An 11,579-nucleotide genomic window follows, 5' to 3' on the forward strand; every position below is an offset into this window, starting at 1 on the left:
GGTAAGACAAGAAGATGCTATTTACACTTTTGACATAGCAATGTACTATTATGTGGCCTGTAATTCGAGTGTTCATTACAATAAATATTAGAATGCATGATGAAGTAGATGAAAAATTTCAAAGAAAACATTTGGAGAGAACAAACTTGGCTGGGGAAAGAAGTGAAGTAGGCATGTTGGGTTCGTTAAGTAGTTAGGTAGCGAGAGCTGTAGAATTCCAATATTGTACAAAGAAACATTTGAAGACATAATATAGAAGCAGATTAAACAAAGAGTTCTTTACTGTAATTCATGTATGTAAATTCACATAGGGCATTTAGCCTTCAGACCTCACATTGTTTTTCCACCCCTAGCTAAGCGCTTCAAGGGATGGTCCCCCTCCACCCTGTTTAGAAATAGTAGTTCTCGTAGCGGATCGAGCAGTCGTGGTAGCAGACCTGTGCTCCAATGGCGCTGTTGCAGATGCTCCAGATGTCCGTGGAGAGCTGCTTTAGGCACTGCTCGCAGATGGAGGGGCTGGACACGGAGGCCGGGCATCCGGCCTGGCCGAAGGCGGGCGCACTGCCGCCGCCCCAACGGGTCTTGAAGGAGTAGCCCTGCGTGTAGGGGGTGTTCTCCACCAGCTCGGCTAGCAGGGCGCCCAGGTGGCCCCAAAAAGCGCTCCCCTGCGGGATGCCCTGCGTGTTGCACATGCTCGACACGTACGAGGTGTCCGCCGCTGCAGCCGTAGCAGGAGGCCACCCAGCCGCCCAAAGCAAGCCGCATGATACCACCAGGAGCAGAATCGCCACTGCGCGCGCCATTTTGCTCGAAAACTGCAAGACAAGATCAAGTCCTATAACTTTTAACACAGTTGAATTGCGAACTCCTCAAACAGGTCGAATAGTTATCTCCCTCAGGATATGTTAATAATTTACCTTAATCACGGGATGACGAAGTGCACAAGACGAGATTGATATGTTTCTCGCTCGATGATGAAGGCAACGGCATTAGCACCACACATTTATAGCTACAATTTCAAATGTGACTGAATGGAAAAAGGTCCCCATCTCCGAAGAAAAACTTAGTGCAGGTGGTACAGTTTGAATATAAACTGCCTACTAGCTTTATAATAATAATAATAAAAAAGCACAAAAAGCAATACGTTGCGTGTTTATTATGAATCAAGGTTTGCTTAGCCGAGCTCGAGTTGACTTCGGTTGTTTGTTGTTTCATACAGACAGGAACAAACTCGTTTTCAACGATGGGTTTACCCACTCGGAACTCCTAAGTGCGTTGAATGATGACAAGAAGATCCACATAGAGGAGAATTTGAACCGTCAACGCTCAGGCTAAGAATTATTAATAGATTAGGGACAAACGTTAAATTTACTTCACGTGTGAAAACGACCTAAAAGTGTAGTTTCGTAGCGGTATCTCAAGGTTGATTTTCGATGGGTCCTTTTTAAAATAGCATGATTGTACAAAATTTCTGAATCGTTTTTACCTGGTCTAAATGTGATTTTTGATGACCCTAAAAAAGTAATGGTTGATTACAATGCCATAAAAGGGCATGACAAACATCAACAATCCATCGTGTGCTACTTTTACCTTGAGATCTTTTTGGTTCTTTTCCTTGCCAAAAGCTCACTCTCGTAGGAGCTATGCCTATCCTCATGGGGTATTAAACTCATGTAACTGTTTATGTAATCTCCCCTTATCCTCTTGCCTATATGCCACCTTACAACAATAGACTACAAGGTCTAAGCTACATGCAACTCATGATATTGTGACAATAGCTTACAATTACTACTTCAATTAGCTGAGTAGAGGATACACACTTCATTTCATGATAAGACAAGAGAAGCGAAGTGCATACATGTCCTTTACCATTCAAAGTTATTTAGAAACTTGCAAGACCCAATACATGGACCCAAAAAAAACATATCCTTTCTGATGAGAGATAAAACTGTTCATTGTTTAACTTGGTCAACCAAGGATAGATTTAGCAAATGCTGACATGGGTTTGCAGTTTTGTTTGTATTACTAGAGTAATTACAATTGGGCCTTAGGTAAATAATAATACAGAGGCATAATTAAATATGCAATCAAATGCAAAACCAAATCCCTCATCAGTTAGCATGTTGACCTTCACTCAAGCTAGGTGCATACTTTGAAAAACTCCCATTCTCGTGAAGGCCCTAAACCCTCCTCAGCATTACTAGTGTTTTTGGCTTCGTAGTCTTTAAACCAAATCCCTCATTAGTTAGCATGTTGACCTCCACTCAAGCTCGACCACATTTAAACCACTTGTGCACTTAGTTAGTAGTCACGGAGATTAACATCTATCAACTAGATATGCATGGAATTAGTATTATGATTTTTCTAAAGCTAAGGAGCATCCATATGGTAAATTGAAAATGGTTTAGAAGCATGGCACATGCAAGTCCCTTGCAATGTTAATGATGAAAAAATTGTGTGTTTTTATAGCTTGACCACGTATCCAAGGCATTTCACTTTAAGGGATGCCCAACTTTGTCCTTTCATTTCCCAAAAATACTTATTCACACTCCTTCTAGCCGTGGGTTGGTCTTCATCATACCTCTTGGACATTCGTAGCCAAGACACCACATTAGGGGAAGGTTGAGGTCTATAGGGTATACAAAAATGTTGGGTGATTAAAGGTGGTCAAAAGATTCTCTGGAAGATGCCTTTTTTGTACTTTTCATTCCCAAAAAGTGGGGGGGGGGGGGGGTTTTGAAATTTCGGACATCCATAACTTCTACATATGAGCTCAAAATTTGTCGGAGATTAGAGATCCAGAATCTACTCGCTGAGCTCTTTCCATAGATATGTCACATGATATGGTTTTTCCCACTCAATTTTAAATTCAATTTTGGCGAGAAACTTTGAAATTCAAACTTCTAGCCATTTGAAGAATAAGAAGGTATCTAAAGTCAAAGAAACTTAAAATTTTAACAAAAAGTCATTAAAATCATAATATGGCAGCTTAAAGGGCCCCTATAGACCTCAACCTTCCCCTAATGCTAGGCTCCACTTACACACATGCAAGGGTGATGTATGGGGAATGTGTTTTGAGTAAGTTATAGAGCCTCTCAAAAAGCCCCTTATTGTTGCCAATGGGGAATTGCAGCTAATCCAAGATGATCAAAAATTTTAAAAAGAAAATTGAAACATGCTAATGCCGTTCACAAAACTTTTATACCAATGTTATGGAAGCATATGCCACTAAATATTTTGTGAAATTTACTGAGGTCCACACCTAACTTCACTCACACACACTCACTAGCATTCATTAGGGATAGGGATTAGCAAGAGGATTAGCAAGAGCAAGACTCAGTTGCACAATGGTTAAACTCATTATACATTCAAATACTTTAAGATAATGGAGGAATTCTAAGGGTTGTAATTGAATTACAAAGAAAAAGATGTAAATTAGCTTTCTTAACTTATCTAGTTTTCCATGAAAATGAACTAGAATGAATGCCAATGATGTGTGTGTAGTTTGGGCGTAGGGATGCTAATTGTAGAGGTAACAAAATGAAGGATCTCATTATGCTCTAAACAATGGATAAGAGATTGGTGCTACTATAGCCAATTGCACTCATTGTTATTTTGCTTCAAGTGTTGATAAGTCTACCTTCTACATCCCTACTATGCTAGTTATCTACTAATGTAGATAGCCAATATCAACAGGTGTAGTGGATGGAGCCAAACTACTCCTAACCTGTTATTGAAAAGAAAATTCCGGTTGGATTTGCATATTATTGTGGTAATTTGCGTTTCAACGGAAGATGATTAGTTTATAAACCCATTGGCTCTTTGCTGGAGTCACTTTCTGTAAATCCATTTGGCTCTTTGTTTGAGTCACTTTTATGTAAAAGGTGATCTGGGTAGTTCTTCATTCTAGGAAAACACTTGCTATATAGCAAATAAACTCGCAAAAATCCCTATATATTAAATTATGCAAAAAAAAAGTTACTATATAGTAAAAGTCATGGAAACATTCACTATATAGTAATTGATCTAGGAAAACGTTCCTATACAGTAATCTATATAGTAAAATATTGTTATATAGTAATCAATAATTAACAAATTATTATATAGTGATTTATCTAGTTAATTGTTACTATATAGTAATTTATATAGTAAAATATTGCTATATAGCAAATTAATATGTAAAAAATTACTATATAATAATGGTTATAATATTTTTTAAGTTGAAGATGAGTTTTTTAAAAGAGAAATACATTGAAAATCAAGTTTTTTATTTTACTAAGTGTTGTTATTCTAATGATTTCTATATATCATAGAGAATATTGTACAATTATTTAGATATTTAAGACACAAATTAACTTTGAGAGAGAGATTTAAAGTATGTTTTACTATATGTACTAGAGAATATTGCACTATAATGTGGACACCTAAAGACACCCATAATGTGGACACCTAAAGACACCCATATAATGTGGACACCTAAAGACACCCATATTTAGTTGTGTGTGTGTGTTGGGGGGGGGTGAGAGAGAGAGAGAGAGAGAGAGAGAAAGAGATTTGGAGTATTTTTAAGAATACTTATAAAGTAAAACTTCATAAATTTCATCATCAATACCTAGGTCATAATATTTTAAAACAAAAAGCCTCTTCTACACTTTATAACTAAATAACTTACTCCAAAATAATATTTCTTAATAGCTAAAACTTTTAAATATTTTTAGATAAAAAAACATTACAATAGTTTGAGATTAAAAATTTTTAAAAATAGAGAAAAGCAATACATTAGTGTGAGATCTTAATTGTACATCAATAGTTTTAAAAATGAAAGTTTCTATAGTTTAAACATCACTTAAGTTAACATCATCTAAAGATGAAGAGCCATTTCTCTTCTTCTAAAAATAAAGAGCCATTTCTCTTCTCGACGATGGTCACTCGGCCTTCTTGTAATAACCAGGCTACAAGGTCTTCTCTCATCCCTTTAGAATTGTGTTCACTATTTTTGTTAGTAGAGAATACTTGAGCTTTTCTCATCATGGCATATGCCAACTTCATTGACATGTACGTGTCCTCTATACTCTTTGTACACCTAGAAACTTCATCAAAATCTTTTCTTGGTCATATGTGGTATTTTCACTTGCTTCCTAAAGCATAAAACCAAAAAAGGATCTTAAGCTTCCAAATAAGAAGTATAGAAGAAAGTACACGTACATCATACTTAAAATAAAGAGATTAAAATAATATACACTAAAAACATTACTTTTTGAGGTTGAGTCACTTCAAGAGAAGATGGTGTATCATCCATAGAAGAATCATCCTGAGAGCAGTAGTACACTAAGTGAGAATCATAAGTGTTATATAAGAAAAACAACTTTTAGAAAATATAGATAAGAAAAAAAAGAATGTTTAAAATTTTAATATAAGTAAAATTTTTAATCATTTAAGAAGAAATACTATTAACATTATATATCTAACATTTTAATCATTTAATATAAGTAAAATTTTCAATCATTAAGAAAAAAAATGTTATTAACATTATATATCTAACTACCTTGAGCTTTTTTAATTTGAAGGTACAAGAAGCCAAGGTTTGTTTATCATCCAAGTGTTTCTGTAACTTGGTACTTATCGATCAAACCAAGGTTAAAATATCAAATACACATATGGTTGCATAAACTTTTCTATATTTAAAAATGATCAATATACCAAGGTTAAAGTATCAAATACACATACGGCTTGATAAACTGATTCAAGGATGAAATAATATTTCTACAACTTGAAACATACCTACCTCATCAATGTTAGTAACCTTGTTCAAGAGCATCTTTGAAGTAGAAATTGAGCTTGTATTGTCACTCCAAGATCATAAATTTAAATAAACAAGTCAATAATGTTAACATTATTATTTTTTCATAAATAATATTAACTTTTTTTTAAATAAAACATGAAAGAAGTATTTATAAACTATATTACCTACAATGTACCAATACCATTGGTATTCTCCTCATTCATATGATCATTCTTTGTTAGTTTCATATTGTCCTAACATGTAATATTATAATTATTAGAATGACTTTAAATTTACTAAAGTAGACATGCAAAACATTGAAATAAATAAAACATTAGGGAGCATACCTCATCCACACGGGGGAGAAGGATTTCGATTGAGCTATTGTTTTCTTCATATTCTTCCGACTAGACTGTAATGACTTTAGATACCTTGCATACACATCTTCTATCTTCCATGAGTAAGATGCTCCTCGAAAATCCAATGGCTTTATCTCATGATAATTATCCTTAATAATTGAAAGTATTAAGGCTTTAACCTCTTTGTTGTGTCGTGAATCAGAAATACCTTTTATATCTTTAAAGCAACTACGCACAAGGTGATAATTGGCTTGTAATAATTGATATTGATCAGGATATAACTTTTTAAGGTACGATCTCCCATATAACTTCTCATTGTCTTTCTAGAAAAGCTTAGGAGCACAAAAATTTGGTCATATGTTGGGGTATCCAAAGTGCTACAAGGCATGCTAAGAGGACTCATGTAAAGAGGTTCACTCTCTTTAGAAGTCATTCTATCACTGGAGAATATGCTTGATACTCTACTCGTATCTCTTAATTGATGAAGCATTTTTATTGCTTCTTTGGGAGTTTGTGTCATCGTTTGTTGAAAATATGAGGCAATCTCAACACCTCTCAAAGATTCCATCACCAAATATCCCTAATGAAACAAAATGTCATAAAACATGTAAAGTCCAATACCATATGTATACTCTTATTATCCTTATACCCTTATACATAATGTATAAGAACCATAAACTAGCTCCATTAACTTTATACATAGCACTATATGTAAGGGCACTATTACTTATACACAAAATCTAATGTGTAAAGACCATTATGCTTTTATATATAGCTATATGCATAAAGCTATTAATATCATGAACTTATTAAAGGCATACTTTATCTAAACAAAATGAGTATATAAATTTTTTCTTAAGGGAAACACAATAGAAATCCATAAGGAATAAAGACATACTTTACAAATTTATACGAGTAAAATAAGCATACAAAATTTTGCATAAGTGAAACACAAAATAAATCCATTATGCACAAAGATGTACTTTCATGGATACAAATTAAAGGGTGGAATGCAGTTAAATAATTATCCAAAAAATTGGTTTATATAATTCTTTTCTTAAGCGAAACAAAAGAAAAATTCATAAGCCCCACAAAGACAATATACTTTCAAGAGTGCAAATAAGAGGATGGAGTGTAGTTAAATAATTATCCAGAAATAAGTTTACACAATGTTTCCTAAGTGAAATACAAGACAAATACATAAGGTATAATTTTTTCTAAGTGAAACACAAGACAAATCCGCAAGGCATGATTTTTCCTAAGTGAAACACAAGACAAATTCGTAAGACACAAAGACATACTTTCACAAGTGCAAATTAAAGAATTGGTGTAGTTAAAAAAATTATCCAAAAAAAATATGTAAAGTTTTTCTTAAGTAAAACACAAGAGGAATCCATAAGGTACAAAGACTTATTTTCTTGATTACAAATCAAAGAAGTGGAAAGTTTTGCATAAGTGAAACACAAGAAAAGGCTAAAAGGTAAAAAGACATACTTTCACAAGTGCAAATTTAAAGGTATAATGTAGTTAAATAATTATCCAAAAAAGGTATTTTGCCTAATGAAACACAAGAGAAGTCCATAAGGCACAATGATGAACTTTCACAAGTGTGAAGTTTAGGGTGAAACACAAGAAAATCTATAAGGCAAAAAGGCATACTTTCACAAGTGCAAATTTAAGGGTGTAATGTAGTTGAATAATTATCCAAAAAAAATGTATTTTGCCTAAGTGAAACACAAGAGAAGTCCATAACGATTAATGACAAACTTTCCCAAGTTTAAATTAAAGAATGGAGTGTAGTTAAATAATTATCCCAAAAAATAAGAATGTTTTTGTTTTGTTTTTAAAGTGAAACATAATAAAAATCCATAAGGCACAAAGATTTACTTTAATGGATACAAATTAAAGGGTGTAATGAAGTTAAATAATTATCCAAAAAATCACTATACAAATTTTTTCTTAAGTGAAATGCAGGAAAAAATTCATAAGCCACAAAGACATACTTTCAAGAGTGCAAATAAGAGGATGGATTGTAGTTACATAATTATCCAAAAATCATAAGCCATAAAGACATACTTTCAAGAGTGCAAATAAGAGGATGGATTGTAGTTACATAATTATCCAAAAATCAGTTTACATAATGTTTCCTAAGTGAAATAGAAGACAAATCCATAAGGTATAATTTTTTCTAAGTGAAACACAAGATAAATCCATAAGGCATAATTTTTCCTAAGTGAAACACAAGACAAATCCATAAGGCACTAAGACGTACTTTCACAAGTGCAAATTAAAGAATTGGTGTAGTTTAAATAATTATCCAAAAAAAGTATACAAAAGTTTTCTTAAGTGAAACACAAGAGGAATCCACAAGGTACAAAGGCGTTCTTTCTTGAGTGCAAATCAAAGAAGTGGAAAGTTTTGCATAAGTGAAACACAAGAAAAGTGTACAAGAGGTAAAAAGACACTCTCATAGTGCAAATTTAAAGGTGTAATGTAGTTGAATAATTATCCCAAAAAAAGCATTTTGGCTAAGTGAAACACGAGAGAAGTCCATAAGGAATAATGACAAACTTTCCTAAGTGCAAATTAAAGAATCGAGTTAATCATCTCAAAAAATAAGAATGCATTTTTTTTTGCCTAAGTGAAACACGAGAAAAGTCCATAAGGAACAATGACAAATTTTTCTAAGTGCAAATTAAAGAATGGTGTGTAATTAAATAATTATCCCAAAAAATAAGAATACATTTTTTTTAAAAGTGAAACATAATAAAATTTTATAAGGCACAAAGAGTACTTTCACTAGTGTAAATTAAAGAAAATAAAAGATGTAGTAAAGCGAAAAACATCTACAACAATTTTCTATAAGTAATGAAATAAACTTAAACACTATAGTAGTTGAGAAAATAGTTTTATTATGATTTATGGAGCATGAAAGTACTTGTTTACATGGTTTCTCTTGTAACATATTCCACAAACGGGAGATAATAGAAATCCATATGCATATGAAGATAAATTTCTTCTACAACATTTGATCTTTTTGTAGGGTCATGCTCAGAATCTTGGCAATGTTTGTTGCCATGTGGCTTCTTTCCAAATGTGGTTATAGGCTTGGGTCTCAATGTCTTTCGTTTTCCTGGCTTGCATTCTCTCTTACTACTAAGTACCACAACATTGTGTGTTTGGTCATTATCTTTTGTTAACCAATCATCTAAGAATGCATTACAAACTAAAAATTTAGAGTCAAGGTCTAATGAGGAGAAGCCATGTAAACGTCCAAGAATGCCCTTTATATCCTCAAACACAGGTACTTTGTCTTGAGGATACAAATCCACCAACCAATTCCATCAATTAGAGATTTGATGAATACTCTCATAAGTGAGCATGGATCCATTAATCCCTAAGGATTTCTCAAATGTATAAACAACATGTGGCCATCTTGGAGGAATGAAAACAAGTGAACCTACCTCAGTTGTAAAGCTAAATTGTGCTAGAGGTAATGTATGCTTGCCTTCTTGCATACATTTTTTCCAAATGGCCATAGTGTTAACATCATTTGGGTCCCAAAAATACCATGTTTTTTTCCCTTCCACTAATCCCATCCAACCTAGAGTGCACATGGGATCTATGTGTGATGCACTAAAGAATCCTTTATCATTGCTGTAAATGCATCATTGCTGTAAATGATGCAAACTTTTGAATGATGCTTTCCTCTTTTAATAGATTCTAGGAAGTCAAGATATATATCATCCCTAAACTCTAGATATCCCTCTAGATCTTGAAGCATTGAATTGCCTTTTGGAATGGAACGGTCAAGAGTAGCAAGGCATCACTCCCCTACCCCACCATCTAACACTTGACTATAAGTCATAGAATGCCTCTTTCCATTTTTATCTAGTGCAATAACTTGTTGCCACCCATATGCTCTCAAACATGGTCTTGAAATGTCTTTGGACATGTTAGTACACTAGGAAGGAAAGAGTTGATACAATTAGAAATAAGAGTTGGTTTTCAAAGTGGCCTATGCTGCACGAGCCCCTTCAATTTCTCTGGAACTCCATATGACATCCTTGCCTTATAAAGCTGAAATCATACATATAAGATTACGTAAAAACCTTAACAAGTATAGACAATCTGTTTGTGTGTGTGTGTGTGGAGACTTCTTTAAGAGAGGCTGACTTGATGAGTGTAGAGACTTCTTTGAGAGACTCGACTCTGGTGCATAAACACTATCATGCACAAGCACTTCAAATTAAGAAAAAGAAAAAAAACACCAATGTACTTAAGAATGCATAGTATTAAAGAGAGTAAACTATTATCAAATAATGATTGTAGAGATTGACTTGACTTGGAGAGATGCTGTTGGAATTAGGGTTGCAGGAATGCACACACAACTTCAAGAAGATGAGGAAGCTTGAGCACAACACAGTAGTGTATTATGAGTGCCAAAAATGAAAGATAACAAGCCCTAGAAGATAATGGGCGTATATACAATGCACGGGGGAAAAAACCTCCTAGTGAGGGAAAAAGTGCCCCGGCGGTCCTAAGTGTGTTCACACACATCACTACTATAATATGGTAACAAATCCCCCCTGGAGTGATGCGGTGAACAAGAGCTAGCACTCATGTATAGGGAAGTGTCTAGCTATGTGGACGAATCCACAAAAGGGAGTAAGCCCAAAGCTTTGCGAAAAGCTTCGAACTTCTCACGAGGCAGAGCCTTTGTGAAAAGGTCTGCAAGGTTATCCTGTGTTGGCACATAAGCCAAACTGATCTCTCCTGCAGAGAGTCTCTCCCTGACATAATGGTAGTGCACCTCAATGTGCTTCGTACGAGCATGGAACACTGGGTTCCGCGCAACTGCCAATGCGCTCTGACTGTCAGTGAAGATGGTGGTGGCAGATGGCTGCCCAACACCCAAATCAGCCATAAGGCGTCTGAGCCACACACACTCAACCGTAGCTGTGAAAGCTGCCCTGTACTCAGCTTCACAACTAGAAGTGGCCACAGTAGGCTGCTTCTTGCTCAACCATGATATGCATGAGCTTCCAAGCATGAAGCAAAAACCACTCGTGGACACGCGTGTGTCATAACAACCAGCCCAGTCAGAATCTGAAAAAGCATGTAAATCTGGCGGCAATGACCCCCCCTTGGGATAAAACAACCCAAGATGCCGAGTACCACTCAAATAGCGAAAGATACGCTTCACTGCCTGCCAATGCTTAATGCCTGGGCTATGCATAAATCTGCTCACCTGTGAGACTGCAAACTGAATGTCTGGCCTCATAATGCATACATAAATGAGGCAACCAACAGCTGTCTGATAGAGTGTGACATCAAAGTGATCTCCAGCATCATGAAGACTCAACTTCAAACCTGTCTCCATTGGAGTAGCAATAGGCTTGCAGTCTTCAAGGCCAAATCTCGGCAACAATGTTTCA

At 34.9% G+C, this 11,579-nt stretch overlaps 1 pseudogene across 1 annotated transcript; it reads right to left on the minus strand.

The window, feature by feature from the left end:
* Positions 1-263: 263 nt before the first annotated feature.
* On the minus strand, positions 264-971 carry LOC147633006 (antifungal protein ginkbilobin-like protein pseudogene; annotated as a pseudogene). Its single transcript, XR_015267034.1, has 2 exons — positions 918-971; positions 264-815 (listed from the first exon to the last, which is right to left on the minus strand). The product of XR_015267034.1 is annotated as an antifungal protein ginkbilobin-like protein pseudogene (transcript).
* Positions 972-11,579: the final 10,608 nt, after the last annotated feature.

Source organism: Cibotium barometz, chromosome 12, assembly GCF_041138505.1.
Source record: "Cibotium barometz isolate CiBa-2024 chromosome 12, ASM4113850v1, whole genome shotgun sequence".
NCBI classification, from domain to species: domain Eukaryota; kingdom Viridiplantae; phylum Streptophyta; class Polypodiopsida; order Cyatheales; family Cibotiaceae; genus Cibotium; species Cibotium barometz.